The sequence below is a fragment of the Geotrypetes seraphini genome, chromosome 4 (genome assembly GCF_902459505.1).
Source record: "Geotrypetes seraphini chromosome 4, aGeoSer1.1, whole genome shotgun sequence".
NCBI lineage: Eukaryota > Metazoa > Chordata > Amphibia > Gymnophiona > Dermophiidae > Geotrypetes > Geotrypetes seraphini.
Genome location: NC_047087.1, coordinates 178832519 through 178852711, shown reverse-complemented (window position 1 = coordinate 178852711; position 20193 = coordinate 178832519). Strand labels below are relative to the sequence as shown.

The 20193-nt window shown below is 39.5% G+C and overlaps 1 protein-coding gene across 2 annotated transcripts in view; it reads left to right on the top strand.

Annotated features, from left to right (window-relative positions):
• TEPP (testis, prostate and placenta expressed) overlaps window positions 1–20193 on the top strand; it is a 90227-nt gene that overhangs the window by 5458 nt on the left and 64576 nt on the right. The window contains exon 2 of one of the 2 annotated variants that reach the window (XM_033940257.1): window positions 5198–5305. The gene's annotated coding sequence lies outside the window, so the exon portion shown is untranslated. Of the gene's footprint in view, window positions 1–5197; window positions 5311–20193 lie in introns of both variants that reach the window. The other variant, XM_033940258.1, reaches the window with a different exon arrangement.

Sequence of the window (20193 nt, the reverse complement as noted above, 5' to 3'; positions counted from 1 at the left end):
ACAAAAAATTGAAGGTAACAACAAAATGCCTGTATGTTTAGTTCGCCGAGAATCACTGCTTTTGGCAACCTATAACAACATTTTATAGACCCTAAGCGCCACCACTCAGATCTCAATATTTCTCATAGTTCTAAGCTTTACGTGTCTCTTCGTCACTGGATCTGTTATTTTACTATCTTTTATACAGAGCTTAATATTTAATTCTCATTCAATTTTTTAATTTTCATTCAATTTTTTAATTTGTTATTGAACTGATACTTACCTTATCCTCTTGCAAGAATCATACCACTAGAACAAGCCTAATAAATTAAATATTAAGCTCTTTATAAAAGATAGTAAAATAACAGATCCAGTGACAGAAGAGACACGTAAAGCTTAGAACTATGAGAAATATTGAGGGTCTATAAAATGTTGTTATAGGTTGCTATTCTGGCTAGAAAAAGTAATTCTAGCTAATTTGTGGGTTATATAGTTTAAGCTACCTTGGATAATCAAACAGTGTAATAGCTTGATTTTTATATATATATGCATGAGGGTAAATCAAAAAGTAAAGGCACACACACATATACTATATATATATATAGAGAGAGAGAGAGAGAGAGACTGTACACACACACACACATATACGTGTATATATATATATATATACTGTATATTATAAATGTGTGTCAATAAGAAAAATACATCTGGGCTCTTTTTTATCAAACCATGGTAGAGCTTTTTACCACGGGCTGGCAAGGTAAATGCTCCAACTCTCATAGGAATTGAGTGAGCATTGGAGCATTTACCTTGCTAGCCCGCGGTAAAAAGCTCTACCATGGTTTGATAAAAGGGGCCCCATAATACGTTGTAAGGTGTAATAGTGAAAATTAAACAATTCATGATGAGTAAAATGAAACGTGCAGAAAGAATGATGCAAAAAAGTACAAAAAATTGTGTACATCCACAAACAGAAAATAAATGAGAATGGAAATGTCATTGCTCAAAAAGGGAACCAAAAAGAAACAAATACAGTACATAATTAGTAACTAAAAACCCACAATGGTAAGTAAAATCTGTAAAACTGTAGAAAAACCAGGATAAAAAAGGAATTGTGAATAAGGGAAGGAAGAAAGGAGAAAGGGGAAAAAGGAAGAGGGGAGAAGAGGAAAAGAAGGGGGAAGGGAGGAGAAGGAAAAGAGAGTGAAAGAGAGGAAGAAAGGAATTCGAATAAAGGGTGAAGGGAAGGGGATTAGTAAGAATGGAAGAAATGGAGAAAGGGGAGGTAGGGAAAGGGAACAAAAAAGGGAGAGTAGAAAAGGAAAAAAGAAGGAAAGAAAAAGAGGGGAGAGAAATAAGTATGGAAAAAAGAAAGGAAGAAAACGGAACATGAGAAAAAAAGGAGCAGAGAACTGTATGTATTTACAGATTGAAAAATGAAAACAATGAAAAGAATAAAGAGAAACACTGAAACGTATTTTTAAAATGATGACTTAGGACCTTGGACCATGAAAAGGTATATACGCTATGCAGCAAGGTGTTAAAGTGGTATTTATTACAAAAAAGGTGCTAGAGCAAGTTCTAAATTTAAATCACGGGTTGCAACTGTGTTCAGCTGAAAAATGAACTTCTGCTCATCCTGTAGCAACAATCTGTCAAAATCACCTGCTCTGCTACTTTACTGAACAACTTTCAATGCAAAAATCTTGTGATTGTCTATAGTATGGCCTGAGTTTCACAATGTTCAACTAATGGTGCTGTTTTATTGTTTCTGCTTATGCAGCTGCGATGTTTAATAATCTGTGGGGCTCATAATAATTTTTTTTTTAAGTCCATAAAGCGGCCTAAGTCGGTACTTGGACGATCAAAAAGACAGATCATCCAAGTACCGATAATCAAAACTGGTTTTAGATGTATCTAAAACCAGCTTAGGCCTTTTCACTGCCTCGGTATGCCCAGAGTGAAAAGGGGCATTTCTGGAGGAGTGGAAGGGCGGGAGATTGGCGGGAAGTGGGCCGAAATAGACTTTGTCGAATGGCAGCCATAACTGAAAACTTTGGCAGGTTGCCAGATAGAACTTATATGTCTTGACTTAGATCAAGTCAAAACAGGTATAAGTTCTGAATCAGGCTGCTGAGCTGATCAGCGGCCCAGGCAATCCTTCCCCACGCACCGGTAACAATCATGACAGGAGAGATGCCTAAGATTCGGTTGGCTCATGTACCTAAGGCCCCGCCCATAGGAGGGGCATTAGGCAACCAGGCCAATTCTGGATGGCTCAGGTACCTAAGGCCCCTCCTATGGGCAGGGCCTTATGTGCATGGACCAATCAAGCCCTAGGCCCCTCCCAGGTGTATCCCACAATGCACTGGGAAGGGGCAGGCCTGCCATTCAGAGGAAGGCAGGCCTGCTGGACTGACAGAGGGAGGACCTGTCCAGCCAGCCATAAGAACATAAGCAACATAAGCAATGCCTCTGCTGGGTCAGACCCGAGGTCCATCGCGCCCAGCAGTCCGCTCACGCGGCGGCCCAACAGGTCCAGGACCTGTGCAGCAATCCTCTATCTATACCCCTCTATCCCCTTTTTCAACAGAAAATTGTCCAATCCTTTCTTAAACCCCATTACCATACTCTGCCCTATTACGTCCTCTGGAAGCGCATTCCAGGTATCCACCACCCGTTGAGTAAAGAAAAACTTCCTAGCATTTGTTTTGAATCTATCCCCTACCAATTTTTCCGAATGCCCTCTTGTTCTTTTATGTTTTGAAATTTTGAAGAATCTATCTCTCTCTACTTTCTCTATGCCCTTCATGATCTTGTAGGTTTCTATCATGTCTCCTCTGAGTCTCCGCTTTTCCAAGGAGAAGAGCTCTAGCCTCTCCAGTCTTTCAGTGTATGAAAGGTTTTCCATGCCCTTAATCATTCGTGTCGCTCTCCTCTGGACCCTCTCAAGTATTGCCATATCCTTCTTGAGGTACGGTGACCAATACTGAACACAGTACTCCAGGTGCGGGCGCACCATTGCCCGATACAACGGCAGGATGACTTCTTTTGTTCTGGTCATAATACCATTTTTAATAATACCCAACATTCTGTTTGCCTTCTTCGCGGCTGCTGCGCATTGCGCCGTTGACTTCATTGTTGTATCCACCAGTACACCCAAATCTCTTTCAAGGTTACTTCCCTCTAATACTAATCCCCCCATTTGGTAGCTGAACATCGGGTTTTTTCTCCCTATATGCATGACCTTGCATTTCCCTACATTGAATTTCATCTGCCATTTATTCGCCCACTCCTCCAGTTTGTTTAGGTCCCTTTGTAGATCCTCACACTCTTCTATAGTTCTAACCCTTCTACAGAGTTTAGTGTCGTCCGCAAATTTTATAACTTCACATTTCGTCCCCGTTTCCAGGTCATTTATAAATATATTGAACAGCAGCGGTCCAAGTACAGACCCCTGCGGAACTCCGCTCGTGACTTTCCTCCAGCCCGAGTAGTGACCCTTCACTCCAACCCTCTGTCTCCTGCCTGCCAACCAGTGTTTGATCCATCTGTATACATCCCCTTCCACCCCGTGGTTCCACAGCTTCCTAAGCAGCCGCTCATGGGGTACCTTGTCAAAGGCCTTTTGGAAGTCAAGGTAAATGATGTCTAAAGGTTCCCCTTTGTCCAACTGGCTGTTTACCCCCTCAAAGAAGTGCAGTAAGTTTGTTTGGCACGATCTTCCCTTGCAGAAGCCATGTTGGCTCGCTTTCATCAGCCCATTTTTTTCGATGTGCTCACCGATGCTGTCCTTTATCAGTGCTTCTACCATCTTGCCTGGAACCGATGTCAAACTTACCGGCCTATACCGGCCATCTACCAAGGTTAGAGGGGAGGTCTGGGAGTGTGAGGAGAGGGAGTCCGGGGGGGAGTTTGGGGGGGTACATAGTCAGGCCAAAGGGGGGAAGGGGTTTTTTTTTCCGGCAGGAAGGATTGGGCACCCTCTTTCTGGGGAGTTCTGGGGGATTGTGGCAGGAAAGATTAAGCATCTCTTCTGCTAGGGAAGATTCAGGGGGTACGTGGGATCACAGCAGGAGGGACTGGGCATCTCTCCTGCCGTGATCATTGTGTGTGTTGGAAGAAACAGTTCCAGGATTCTGTAACCAGCATTGTTTATGACAAACACCAGTTAGAGAATCCTGCTTTTAGGCGAAGGACTGGCTCCTCCTTCGCCTAAAAGGTCTTGCTTTGGGCATTTGGGACTTGGGTGATTTTTTGGTCAGGAATGTTTTGCAAAGATATACGTAGTGGTGGTCTGGGCAATTAAACTGCTGAACGCAGAGGTAGGCCATTCTTTTTTTTTTTTTAAACTAATTTCTGACTTTTTTTTGAGAATGGACATTTCCCTGCTGCCTACTTTCTGCGTCTAGGGACTTAGACCAAAAAGGGACTTAGATGTTTCTTTTGATTATGCCCCTCCACGTCTTTAACATATGTTAGGATTGTCCAGAAAAACCTAAAGTTGGAACATTTGTGTAAATTGAAGTTTTTCCCATCAATTTGATTGTGCTTGATCAGAAAATGATTTAAAATTTGTTTTAAAGCCCATCATGGGGTCGCTCAAAGCCACTGATTACTTAAAGCTCTGTTTTTCTTAAAATTTGCTATTATTTTTGCATAATGGAGCACATTTCTTGGTATTATAGCTATATTTTTTATGTTTTCACACTTGGCAATGATACATTGATAAAAAGATTTTCTGCACAAAGAATCCAGCAGTATTTTATTATATGAACCTTCAATATCTGCCCTTTACTGTGGAAAATAACAGCAATTTAACATACTTCGCTGATAGCTAAACATGTATACTTTGGTGTAGTCATCTACCAATGGCATTCTAAACACTCAAGCATTCAATGTCTTCTTGAGCTAGGATAAAGTCTGCAATGTTGATCAACTTCTTGCAACAAGGCCTAGCATGAGACCTTGTTGCAAGGAGTTGAACAGCATTGAAGGCTTTGTCCTATCTCAAAAAGACATTGAGGGGGAAATTCTAAAATATGCTACCACAAATTGTTAATTTTGAAAACACTCAATGGCCCTCTAAGATATAGTAGTGATTCCTTATGCTATGCTTAATATCTTTTGTAAGATATGAAAATTTTAAAGTGCAATCTACTGTATAACTGGTGTTTTGTTTTGTTTTTTCTGTTGTGTGTTGTTTTGCTCTGGTGAGGTCCTCTCTGACACATTTCACAGAATATCCACTGTTGGCTACAATGGCAGCTTACTGGTTAAAATCTGTATAATAAGAACATATTCTCTGCAAACAAAGGAATTGGCGGTAAGGTAAATTTCTCTTTCATGAGTGACTATGGTAATTAGTGTAAATAAGTGTTCCTGTCTGTGGGTTTTCTTTAAATAGTTGTTTTGAAACAATATAGCATGGATTCTGCAGCCACCAATCACGCAATGGCACCGTTTAAAGAATCACGCCTTTGGGAAAGGTAGATGCCAGAAATGTAGGCCAGGATTTTCAAAGCCTACATTTCCGGTACCTACCTTTGACGTGAATTGCACCTATGGAAGCACTATACAGCACATAAAGCCACTTCTAGCATTGGATCCGCCCACAGTGGCGTTAGGCATTGTAAATTGCCTCCGTTAGCGTGATTCTGGTACTGTTTTATAGGTACTACTGGTAAGAGCCTTACTCCAAATGAGAGGGGTCAAAATAATGTGAAACTACAAAAAGAGACCTATTCTGCATTCTCCAGACACTTGTAGGGAATAGGGCAGACTGAACCGTTTAAACAAATATTCCTAAGGTGTTGAGTACAGAGTCTTACATCAGTAAGTGTGAACTCATGTAAAAGGTTTTATCCGAGTTCACCAGGGTTCAATACCGCCAAGAAGCACTGGCGTGACTAGCAGACATTACCCACTCACATCATTTTAAAACACTCTGTTGAACTAATCTAAAAATCTACCATTTATAAATTCTTTTAGGCTACTTTTTTTCTGTTCTTTTAAACTGTGTTTTTAATTACAAAAAATATCAGTCGCCCGAAACCTTGGTATCTAAATAATCTTTTTTTTTTTTTTTTAATCTTTATTCATTTCAAATCTTAAATCAAGTACAATTTTCAAAAATACTTGAAGTCTTGTAATTAATTCTCATATTATAAAATACTACCCCCCTTCCTTATTCATTTATGAAAATGATTTATTTCATTAATAAACAAAAATTCCCACCTCCCCCTCCCCCCCCTTAATGTCTTAAATTTTTAATCAGGGAAGAATAATTATTAATCTTTACAATATTCTATCAATGGCCTCCACACATCTTGAAATTTGCTATAATTTCCTTTTTGGACAGCTAGTGTCCTTTCCATTTTATATACATGGCAAACAGAGTTCCACCAAAAACAATATTTAAGTCTATTCCAATTTTTCCAATTGTAAGTGATCTGTTGAATGGCAACCCCTGTTAAAATTAGCAATAATTTGTTATTATTAGATGAGATTTGTTTCTTTGCCCTCATTTCCATACCGAATAAAATTGTGTCATATGATAACGCCACATGATTTTCTAATAGAGAATTAATTTGATTCCAGATTGATTTCCAAAATTCTAATATATATGGACAATAGAATAACAAATGATCTAACGTCCCTGTTCAAGATGACAATGCCAGCATTTATCAGATTTAGAGCTATCTAATTTTTTTAACCAAACAGGGGTCCAGAATGCTCTATGCAACAGGAAAAACCATGTTTGTCTCATAGATGCAGACATTGTACATCTTATCCTCCAAGACCAAATACGTGGCCATTGAGATGCCGTAATTTCATGCTTAATCTCAATGCTCCATTCCTTGTTTTTTTATTCAATAATCCAGATATTGGTAATTTGTACCACTGTGCAGCCTGGTATCCCAGAAAGTCTGTTTGAAAGCATAGGAATTCTAAACTATATTGATTGTTAAGATTTTTCCATTCAGGGAACCCTGCCTGAATGACCTACTTCAGTTGCAGCCATTTATAACATTGTGATTTATTCAAGCCAAATTTTTGTTGCAACTGTGAAAAATCAAGCAGTTTATCATTAGACATTACATCTTCAAGAGAACGTATTCCTGCAATTATCCATTGCTTCCAAACTATCTTAAATCCGCCAATTCGAATCTTGGAATTAAGCCATATTGTTTGATTTGTAGATTTATGAATTGGATTAGAAGTTAAATTGTCTATCAAATTTAAAGTTTTCCAGGTGTCAAGTAATATTTTATTTTCTTTGTATAGTCTAGGCATTTTAATACTAATAATATGACACAGCCTTAAAGGATTCAAAAGGACGTCTCAGCCCCACCACTCCTCCACTGTAATAAACTTTAAACTTTAAATCGTTTACTGAGCGATGGACAGCAATATTAAATAAATGTTCAAGAGATTTAATGATGCTTCTGGTAGAGACCACAGAAAAAACTGAGAAGGAACTATGCATTAAAGTAAGTGGGTTAGAGACAGAGTTACAACACCAACAGGATTCTGTTGAATTTGACCGTAAACTCAAGGAATTAAAAACCTCTATGAAGACCTTTAGGGAGGAAATTAGGAGTAATAAAATCAAGAAATGGAAAAGAGATGAACGTGATTACTTACAAGACCGTGTTTATTCATGGCAGCGGAAAAGTTTCAATGTCCCACAAAGAAAGAAAGTTACTTTTGACAGTACTTCAACGGATTCTGATACTACCAGTGAGGGTTCTACAGAAACAACTAATGAGAAAGCAGGGGAGTCCACCAACGCAGACTCCCGAGGACGAGGACGAGGGAGACAACAACGGACAAGGGCCAATGTACAACAATCAACACACAAGACTTGGACGGGTGCCTCCCGACAGTAATAAATCTTTCATCTTTGGATCTTAGCATACACCAAACGGACATTTTGGAAAAGGGGTTGGGGTTTGTGGAATCCCATCCTCCAGATTTTTTTAAACTGCATGTGGCTCTTCAAGTCTTTATTAGAAAAATGCAATTAAAGACTTTTTTTCATAACAAAATGGACTGTAGCATACAAGGGGGTGAAGACCAGGAGGAAGAGCCTATATTATTAGATAGAAACACCATAGATGTATGTAAGGTTAAATCCCATTGGGTTCCCCCTGGTCCTATGGACCCGTTTATTTTTACCTTTCAGGAATTAATTACCAAAGATCTTAGAGATCTACAAAAAAATTGGCAAAATCGAGGCCCCTACAATACCACGAGGGCACAACAGAGTGGTTTTCAGGAACTCCTAGATAATGAGGGCATTGTTATTACCAAAGCTGACAAAGGGGGAGCCACTGTTATTTTGAATAGATGCGATTATAATAATGAGGCTCAACGTCAACTAGCAGACACTAAAGCTTATGCTCTTTTGGAGGAGGACCCTACTACCTCTTTGGGAGAAGAAATACTTCTTTTTTTGAATTTACATCGGGAGGAAGGTTCGATCACTATTAAAGAATATAACTTTATGTTTGAGAGGAACCCGAAGATTCCGAGGATTGCTTTTATACCCAAGATTCATAAGACTTTATTAAACCCCCCGGGACGTCCCATTGTGAATACCCGCGGGTCCATCCTGGAACCTTTATCAAAGGTGGTGGATTTCTTCCTTAGGGAAGAAATTCCTAAAATTAAGTCCTACATCAGAGACTCTTCTCATTTTTTGAGAACATTGACCAATTTACAATTAGATATGACGGATAAATGGATGGTTTCTTTAGACGTCATCTCCTTGTACACCCAAATTCCCCAAGAGGGAGCTTTGCAGATTGTGAGGGAGACACTTCAGACCAGGACTCCACACCGCATATCCATGGAATTTCTCATGCAGTTAACCACTTGGGTTATTAAAAGAAATTATTTTGAGTATCATCAACAGTTTTACCAGCAAATACAGGGGGTGGCGATGGGTGCCCTTTGGCCCCTTTGGTCACAGCCCTATACATGTCTAAATTTGAAGAGACATGGGTATACACTTCTGCTTGGGAACCTTACATTGCTTATTGGGGCAGGTTTTTGAATGATATTTTTCTAGTCTGGAACAATACCAGACAAGAATTAGATCAGTTTCTGTATCATTTGAATTCCGTGGATCCTCACATAAAATTCACCATGACTTGCCACCAAACCTCAATTGATTTTTTGGACATCACTGTCCAAGTAAAAGAAAATAGGATAGTCACCTCTCTATATAGGAAGCCAGTTACTTGAAACACCACCCTTCATTTCGACAGTTTTCACCCTTTCAAACTACGTTTTAATTTGCCCATAGGGCAGTTTTTGCGCATCCGCAGGGTGTGTTCCTCTATGGGGGAATATAAACTTCAGGCTAAAAAATTAGGGGATAGACTACGAAGAAGGGGCTACCCCGAAAGATCTATTAGACAGGCTTACATAAGGGCTAAATATGCCCAAAGGGACCTCCTTCTTCAACAGCCAAGAGACTCTCCCTCAACAGAAAATGAACAACTGACTTGTGTTTTACCCTATTCTAAGGCCACGAAAAACATGGTGGGCATGCTAAGAAAACACTGGCATATAGTTCAAACCCATGAATCTTTTAAAGATTTTCCTATGATAGCCTATTCTAGGGGTATCACATTAGGCCAGCGTTGCAACTTTCAGAAATACGGTATTAGGCAGAAGTGGGTGGGGGGGCATCATGAGGCATGTGGGAAATGCCAATGGTGCTCCTCCACTATTGTAGGTGACACGTGGGAGGTCCCAGGCAGGGAATTGACCCTGAAATCTAGGTTTCACACTGACTGTAACACTCAAGGGGTGGTCTATGTGATAATCTGTCCCTGCGACCTTATGTACATTGGTCGTACTAGCAGGAAAGTAAAGTTGCGCTTGACCGAGCACAAATCGCGCATAGTTAATGAAGTGATGCAAGCGCCTTTGGTGGAACACTGGCTTAAATATAAACACTCTATTACGGATTTCAAATGGCGAGTTATCAATAAAGTTATGGGTTTTGATGGTGTGGGGGGTGACAGATTTAAACTAAATGAGAGTGAGCAAAGATTTATATTTATGCTAGACACGATCGAGCCGCGCGGGCTAAACAATGAGATTGAATGGGGAACAGTGATGTAATCGGTATGGACCAATGAGCCGCAGGGGGCGGGACTGTTTAAGCAATTACGAGGGAGGATTTAAATCTGAATCTAAGGACGCCGCCGCCATCTTTAGCTTACAATTAAGTTGGAGTCGGATGACGGCGGCGACCTTGGTAAGTTTTGAGTTCTAAATAGAAAAAAATTTTTATCCTTACGGGGACTGTACTATATTTCTAGAAAGGGGGCAAGCACAACTGTATGTTACAGCTTCTTTTCTGTTGTCACACAGGGAGACCCTTGATAAAGCACCTTTGTGCGAAACATGTCGGGTCTGGCTCCCGGGTTGGCTGAGATAAGTACCAAATATACTTTTACACTTATTTAACACAGAAATAATACGTTTAAACAACAAAAATTTAAGGATAAGACTACAAAAGAGATATCAAATTGACAGCCAATGATGAAGCACCACAATTTGCTTCCCACGGTTTAAAGTTTATTACAGTGGAGGAGTGGTGGGGCTGAGGCGTCCTTTTGAATTCTGAAGAGATGCACTAACACCTAAGAAATCCAGAACCTATATATATTGTTATAGAAGTTGAATTATCAGGCTGGATTATAGAAATTATTTGTATACTATTTGCCTTTCTTTATACAGCCTTAAAGGAGACATAAGTTGCCATTCCAGTCTTAAACAATCTGGTAATTTTTCCATGAGTTCTGGGAGGACCCAATACATACCTTGGCGCATAATATAGGATTGATGATACCTATAGAAATTTGGAAAATTTACCCCTCCCTCTGCAATTGATTTTTGTAAAGTCACTAAGGCAATTCTAGCTATTTTACCTTGCCAAATAAATTTTGTTAGAATACTATTTATCTTTTTGTAAAAAGACCCCTGAAAAAACACTGGTATCATTCCCATTTGGTAACAAACCACAGGTGAGATCATCATTTTAACTGTTTGAATTCTTCCCCACCATGAAATATGTGAAGGATTCCAATGTTCACATAATTCTGTAACCTTCTGTAATATATATTTTTCATTTAATTTTATTGTCTCTTCCAATGTATTTTTAATCCAGATATCTAAATATTTTTATTCCAGCTTCTTTCCAGACAAAAGAAAATGTGTTAAATAAACCTTTTGTACAATAAACATTGAGTGGAAGAACTTCTGATTTACTCCAATTTATTTTATAACCTAAAAATTTTCCAAATTCATTAATCAAATTGAGTAAATTTGGAATCGTCGTTTCAGGATTCCTCAAATAAAGCAAAATATCATCCTCCTTCGATTGCTGAATTGCTAATAACAAGGATTCTAATACAATATCAAAAAGCAAAGGAGATAGTGGACAACCTTGTCTAACCCCCCATCTGCAAATTTAAACTTTCTGAAAAATTATTATTAATATATAATCTTGCAATAGGGGAGCTATACAACTTTTGAATCATTTGTATAAATCCTGATCCAATTCCAAACCAATCCATTGCTTGATACATAAAGGACCATTCCACTCGATCAAAAGCTTTTTCTGCATCTAACGAAACATAGAAGGCTGGATCACTAATATCTTTGGATAAATTTAACATATGTAAGGCCAATCTGGTGTTCTTAGAAGAGTGTCTCTGAGCTACAAATCAAGTCTGATGCATTCCAATGAAGTGGGGGAGAGCCTTAGCCAGATGTAAAGCTAATGTTTTTTTAGCCAGAATTTTCCCATCTACATTTATTAAAGAAATAGGTCTGTAGTTTGAAACCAAGGTGGGATCTTTATTTGGCTTTGGTAAAACTATAGTAACTGATTCTGCCATAGTTCCTTTTATACTGCCATTATCTAATTGTGTTTGATATAAATTTAATAGATGAGGTAATATGGTAATTTGAAAAGATTTGTAGAATTCTACTGTGAAACCATCACCACCTGGAGCGGATCCAACTCTAAGGGACCCCACTGCTGTTTGTAATTCTTTTAGTGATATTGGTTTTTCCAAGTTCTCTTTTATATGCTCAGGAATTTTTGGTCCTTTAATTAGATTTAAAAATTCTAAACCTTCTTTTTCCTTGTCTGAATAAGGCTCAGAAGAATATAGGGATTTATAAAATTTAAAAAATTGTTTTAAAATCAAATCAGTTTGAGAATATGCATTTCCTTTTTCATCTTTTACCAACAATATTTTTGTTTTCCTTTTTTTTGCTTTTAAATAATTTGCCAATAGTCTTCCCACCTTATTCGAATTTCCATAATACATTGTTGAGAGAATAAGTCTTTTCTTATCATTTTAGAAGAAATCTCATTGTATTTCCCTTTATTTTTTAATAATTCTTGTAAAGTAGAGTTGTCCCAATTATTAATTAAATTTGATTTTAATTTCTTTATCTCTTGTTCCAAATTGGAAAATTGTTTTTTAATTTGTTTTTTTTAGTAAATGTTGAAAAGGAAATAATTTGTCCTCTTATGGTAGCTTTGAATGCATCCCAAATTGTTTCTATAGAGATATCTTCAGTATTATTAAATTGAAAGTATTCATTAATTTTTGACTGAATTCTCTCAACAAAATTTGAATCTGCAAGCAATGTATTATCAAATCTCCATATTGATTTATTATTCATTTGATCAATTAAATTCATTTTGATCCATACCCCTCCATGATCAGATAGAATAATTAGATCAATAGATCCTTGTGTTACTTGTTGAACTAAGGAATCTGAAACAAATAAATCATCTATTCTAGAAAAAGATTTATGGACCTGGGAGCAAAAAGAAAATTCCAGATCATTAAAATGAAATGTTCACCATATATCATGCAAAACACAATTTTGTACCAAATTATCTAACCCTAATGACTTCATACATCTACTGGGGGGTTTTTATCCAATATCGGATCTATAACAGCATTGAAATCCCCAGCCACAACTAAATTAGAAGCGGCCAGTGGTATTAATAATTGCTGAAGATTTTTAAAGAATTCAATTTGGTTCGAATTATGTACATATTCATTGAACAGTGCCAAGGTAGTATTTCCCATTATCATGTCCACATGGAGCCATCTTCCGGATGGGTCTGCATTTTTCATTTTAAATAAGGCATTACATTTTTTATGAATTAGAATTGCTATACCTGCTTTTTTTCCTCTAGCTGGCACAAAAAAGCAATGTTTTATCCAATCACATTCCAGTTTTTTCGATTCAATAGAAGGTAAGTGAGTTTCTTGGATAAAGCAAATATCTATATTTTGTTGTTTTAGGAATAAAAGCGTCTTTTTCCTTTTAATAGGATGGTTGAGGCCATTTACATTAAGTGAATATACTTTAATCTCAATTTAGAATGTTAAAGATAAATATATAAATCACTAGTTGTTTAGCCCGTTACATTAACGGGTGCTAGAAGGTAGCTAGCATCTCCCCTTTCTCCCATCCCCCCACGGTAGCCAGCATCTCCTATTCCATCCCCCCATTCAGCATCTATTTTGAAATGCTGTCTGTGCTCGGCCGCCGCAGCCTGCAGCCGCCGACAGCTGCCGTGGCCAGCAGCCACCACGGCCTGCAACCGCTGACAGCTGCCGCGGCCGACATCCACCTCGGGCCGCCAACAGCCGCCGCGGCCGACATCCACCTCAGGCCGCCGACAGCCACCGCGGCCTACATCCGCCTCGGAGGGAGGGGGAAGAGAGTGTTTCGTGGCCAGCCGCCGCGGCTGACATCCACCTCGGGCCGCCAACAGCCACCGCGGCTGACATCCACCTCAGGCCGCCTACAGCCACCGCGGCCTACATCTGCCTTGGAGGGGGGAAGAGAGTATTTCGCGCACATGCGCACTCCTATCTGCGGTGCCCTACACTGCACGGAAAACGGAACACGTGATGGGAGTGTGCATGCGTGGCTTAGGCTTTTATTATATTAGATATCAAATAATCTATTATTTTGTAAACTTTTCATTAAAATTCCTTGTCTTACTATTTTTTCCCTTTCTAATTCTTCCCCTAATTTAATATTCATTTTCTGAAATAAGAAAACCCCCAATCCCAACCCTATTCCCACCCATATTCCCTCCCACTCAATCTTACGATAACTTGAAAACATCAGAACAGGCAAACTTCTACCATCCCTCCCTTAAACATCCTTCTTTTTTTAAATTAAATAAATTACAGGAGTTTTTCCAATAATATAATTCAACAGTTAGAATAAGTGCATGACATTTAAATACAAACATTAAACACAGATATGCTAAAAAAAATTCATTTAATTTGGATTAATTTTTTCTCATTCTACTTCCCCAGTCTTAAAACTGGCAATTAGGAACTCAATCAGCTGCCAGATAAAACTCCCACTTCTTTTCACAATGTAGATATTGCAGACCTAGAAAGAAGCCTGAAACGTTAAACAGAGCAGAGGGCAATGAATCGTTCTCCAGTCCTGTATTTTCAAACTTTAAAGGCTTTGTAGTGAGCCCTTCCTGGCATATACAGGGATCCTTGTCTTTGCGATAGCAGCAGCTGCTTTTTCTTGAGTGGAGAAAATGTTACAGCTTCAAGGGCAACCAGTGTCTCAATGTCCGTGGCATCATGTGGAGGTCAAAGGGATCCCAGTCTGTGCAGCAGTGACTGGGCTAGATGGGAGGACATGCGTATTTCAAAATTGCTTTAAAATATGGATGGTCACTAATGAAAGTTCACCGTGCCTCAGCCTTGAATCTCTCATGTCATTAGTGGCTGAGGTAACCTGCGATCCGTAAAGGCTTTCCGGCCCCATTCAGCCATACTGATATCAGTAACTTTGTAGGGCAGCTTTTCGGACATGATTGGGAGAGAGCACAAGAGCGGAGCCTGACAGAGGGGAAAGCGTGCACGGCAACCAGCAGACAGGAAACCGTAACAGAGGGCTGTCTTTTTGCAGAAATTTCTTCGTTGCCAGCTTATCTCAGTCTATACCGACCACCCCGGAAACAGGAAGCAAAAGGTCAGAGGCTACTCAATCACTTGCCTCCGACCTTCTTTTCTCTTAATTAGTCCATTCCTACTTCCAATTCATCAGCTCCAGCTACCACACTGGATCCTCCACAGAAACAAATTTTAAAGTATTTTTTATATTCCTTTCAATAGACTACCAGTATCTTCTATAAAACCTATTCTCTTTACAGCCCTCCGCATATCTGTTCATACTTAATCCTTCCAATTCAACACCCATGTTACTTCCTTCCTCTCGATCCGTTTCAATTCTTTCATAACATAGATCCATTCCATCATTCCATTCCAGAGTTTTCTAGATGTCAGCAAGTATTCAATTAATCCTTTAGAGTCTTTACTTTTTCAAAATGTTGTTAATTCTAAATCAGTTAACAGATTTTCACTGCAGCCATTTAAGATCTTAATAAATAAAATATATATTTAAAAACAAACAAATGTCTAATTTCTTTTTTCTTTTCTTTTTTTTTTTTAATCATTTATATTTTAGTCAAAGGTTTTGTTCCATTTTTGTATCTTCCCTTTAATTATTCCATTGGAATTTCTTGAGCAGATATAAATTCCTGAAGTTTTTCTGGATCATTAAAATATATAAGGTTTATCCTTATAAGTGACTTTCATTTGAGATGGATAGAAAAGACCATATTTAGCCCCCATCACTTTTAGTGGTTGCCTTAAATGCAAGAATTTTTGTCTTTGCATAACTGTTTCTTTGGCCAAATCCAGAACAATTGTTAGTTTAGAGTCTTTATATGAAATATTTTTAATTTCTTTTGTCATTTTTATAATGTCTAAAACATGCTGGAATCTAAGTACTTTAAATATGATTGTTCTTGGCTTACCTTGCATAGGTTTAGAACCAACTATGGAAAAATGGAAAAATTGGAATAGACTTAATTATTGTTTTTGGTGGAACTCTGTTTGCCATATATATAAAATGGAAAGGACACTAGCGGTCCAAAAAGGAAATTATAGCAAATTTCAAGATGTGTGGAGGCCATTGATAGATTATTATAAAGATTAATAATTATTCTTCCCTGAATAAAAATTTTAAGACATTAAGGGGGGGGAGGGGGCGGGTATTTTTGATTAGTATTGAAATAAATCATTTTCATAAATGAATAAGGAAAGGGGGTAATATTTTATAATATGAAGATTAATTATAAGACTTCAAGTATATTTGAATGTTCAATTGATAAATGTTGTTATTATACTTGATTTAAGATTTGAAATGAATAAAGATTTAAAAAAAAAAAGAACTAACTCTATGTGCTTTTTCAATTTCAATAGGAATTTTTGTTTTAATTAGAAGAATCTTTGGGATAATTTCTTCCAAAAAAGAGATGATATTATTTCCTTCATATCCTTCTTTAAGCCCAAAAATTCTTAAGTTCTGTTTCCTTGAAAAGTTTTCAAGATCAATTAATTTCTTTAATAATTTTTTTATGATCTTCTTTGTTTTCTATCTGTGTTTTTTTTCCAGATTTTCAATTATATTCTCCATTTTATCCATTCTGTGATTAATGATGTCTAATTTTCCATTCATGTTGTTTATTTCCTTTTTCATTTCCAACATTGTTATACTTATATTCTCCAATTTATCTAGTATTTCAATGATAACCAAAGCATCTAATGAGGATGACACTCCAGCGATCCCTTGTGAGTCTTCCTTTCATCTTTTCGATTTCCCTGAAGATTTTCCTAAGTTATCTTGTGTCTTTTGTTTTAAGGAAGTCATCTTCAATAATATTTCTTCCAGATTTGATGAAATAAATAGATATCAAATAATTAATTCTTATTAATTTGAATCCAAGGGAGGGAGCTCAAACTTCAACCTGCCATATGCTGTGCTTCCAAGTTCCGGAATCCATATCTAAATAATCTAAATGAGAATTAAAGTACAAAATTCAATAACGCTTCTAAATGACGTTCATTCAAAAGTTCCTGAGATATTAAGCCTTGTCAGATAGATCCTAAATGAAATGGCTAAAAAACAGGAACTTACTTATCTCAATTTGCAAACCTCTGTTTTTTTCATGCGGGGTGCCAGCTGATTGCCATTTTTTAGCCATTTCACTTAGGATCTATCTGACAAGGCTTAATATCTCAGGAGCTTTTTGAATGAACGCCATTTAGAAGCGTTATTGAATTTTGTACTTTAATTCTGATAGTTTTTGTAATTAAAAACACAGTTTAAAAGAACAGAAAAAAAAGTAGCCTAAAAGAATTTATAAATGGTAGATTTTTAGATTAGTTCAACAGAGTGTTTTAAAATGATGTGAGTGGGCAATGTCTGCTAGTCACGCCAGTGCTTCTTGGCGGTATTGAACCCTGGTGAACTGATGTAAGACTCTGTACTCAACACCTTAGGAATATTTGTTTAAACGGTTCAGTCTGCCCTATTCCCTACAAGTGTCTGGAGAATACAGAGTAGGTCTCTTTTTGTACTTTCACTGTTTTATAGGTGCCAGTAGGCGCCTTGAAATTTTTTAAAGTGCTTTTAAATAGTGTTTACAACTTCAAGAATGAAAACTTCCAGTACTTTTTAAGAACAGTTTATCATGATAGTGATCCTCAGAGGGTTAAGCTACCCCAATGGTTTAAATGATATGCATCATTAAACCCGATCTTCATTGGATCAACTTATTTTATTTATTTTAATTTTTATACTTTTTTCAATGTATTTCCTATTTATTATTTCAGTACATTTCTTTCTTTTCGTTTCTATTCATAATTTATAAGAGTACTTAGCTTGAATGCAACTGCCAATCCGGCCCCATTCTTGGGATGGCTGGCCTACCAGACGGCGGGCTTGGCACCCGTCCGTCCGGCCAACGATTTCAAGGTATGGGGGGGATTGGGGGTGGGGAGGATTGCGGGTCGTCAGGGGGGTCTCGCGGGTCAGCCGATCGGGGGTTTAGGGGGGGGGCGAGCGTGTAAGGAGAGGTGCGTCGAGGGCAGGAGGGTCTGGAATCCCTTCTGCCTGTATTTTAGTGGGGGTGGGGGGGTAGGGGGTTCGCCTGGGCAGGAGGGGTTGGGCTCCCTCCTGCCCAATCTTATAGAGGGTGGGGTCACATGGCCAGGAGGGCTTGGGCTCCCTCCTGGCTCGATCGAGTCGGGGGTGCCGCCGGGGCAAGAGGGCTTGGGCTCCCTCTTGCCCCAATCATTTCGGGGAACATCAGACTGTTGCCGGGGCAAGAGGGCTTGGGCTCCCTTTTGCCCCAATCATAGTTGGTGAGGCCAGGAGGGCTTGGGCTCTCTCCTGGCCCGATCGGATCAGGGGGAGGGGTGGATTGCTGCAGGAGAGATGGGTCATCTCTCCTGCCACTTTAGCGATCCCAAGTGCCACATTTGCCCCGATGGTTACAGTGGGGGGTGGGTAGGTTGCCGGGCCACTGAGCTGATCGCGGCAGCTGCCATCAGCTCAGGGGCCCCTTTTTCGGCACTTATACCTGTTTTGACTTGGTCTAAGTCAAAACGTATAAGTGCCGTCTAGGCAACCTGTCAAAACATTTGGTTATACCTGTTGTACGCCTAGGTGTAGGTCGGCCCACCTCCCACCCACCCCCCACCCTTTCCCTGCCTCTAAAAACACCTCTTTTCGCTCTATGCATTTAGAGGCAGGGGAAAGGCCTAAGCTGGTTTTAGATATGTCTAAAACCAGCTTTGATTATGGGTACTTGGACGATCAGGCTTTTTGATCGTCCAAATACCCATTTAGGCCACTTTTTAGACTTTTTTATTATTATTATGAGCCCCATACTGTCCTTAAATGCATGCTTGACTTTGAACTTTGGATTTTTAACATTCTTGAAACTCTCTTGTAAGCACCATTTGGAATTAATTCTGACACTGTTTTTAAATTTACGTTTTTTTGGCTTGGTATTGGCCAGCACACATCGCATTCTTCTAATTGATTTAAGTAGTATTTCATATTTTGCATGTCATTTATACTTGAGTGTGCCATTCTTAATATGCTAATTTTGTTGCTGACTACATTTATGTGCTTGTGGTTTGATTTTGGCTAACACCCATTCATCTAAATAATGTTTATTATTATGCTTTAGCCATGTGGTTTGAAATGCTTTATGTGGCAATAGTTTTTATATCATGATTAGCTTTATAGCCCGTTACATTAACGGGTGCTAGAATATATATGTGTGTGTCTGTCTTTATTTCTTTCTCTCTGTCTCCTTAGCCGCTTTCTGTATTTCTGTCTTTCTTCTTTTTTTTCTGTCTTTCTTTTGGCTGTCCACCACCACCCCTTGCATGCTCCCCCTGTCCATTCTCCCTTCCTTTTACCTCCCCTGTGTCCACCACCACCCCTTCACTGCTCCCCTTATCCAGCAGCAGCCCTTCTCCCTTTGTTTTACCTCCCCCCTGTCCATCAGCACCTCTTCCTGCTCCCCCTGTCCAGCAGTAGGCCTCCCTTCATTTTTCTGCCCTCCCTGTCCATCAGCACCTCTTCCTGCTCCCCCTGTCCAACAGTAGGCCTCCCTTCATTTTTCTGCCCCCCCTATCCATCAGCACCTCTTCCTGCTCCCCCTGTCCAGTAGTAGGCCTCCCTTCCTACCTGAGTGCTTTAGCTGTGCTGCCTTGAAGGAGGGCCGCCAACGCCACTCTGTGAAGGCCTCCTCCTGGCAGCCGCCGCTCGCGGCCGAAACCGACTCCTCCTGTAAGCCGCTCCTGGCCCTGCGTCTGCCCTCAGCCAACAGCCGCCTGCCTCAAAGCCCTCCTCCCGGCAGCCTCCGCTCCGTGTTGCAGGAAATCGTGCGAGTTGGCGAGAGCCGGGGACCGCCTCAAGCGCTGTGTTGGGGGGGTAGGCAGGCGCGGGGACCGGGTTGCACACTTTCGAGATCGAGTTGCCGCCATTTTGAAGATCGTTCTACCCTGCTTCTTGCCTTAGTATATTTTTAAGTTGAAAGACACGGTGGCGGTGGCTCCTCTCAAGATCCCCGACTGCATTGGACTTCCGATGCAGGTGGGGATCCTGAGAGGAGCCGCTGCCTCGTCTTTCAACTTAAAAATATAGTAAGGCAAGGAGCAGGGCAGACCGAAGAACAGCAGAGTCTGGTGCAGTTCGAGAGAGGAGCCGGTACCATGCAGAGTGAGAGCCGGGGGTGAGGAAGGCCGCCACAGC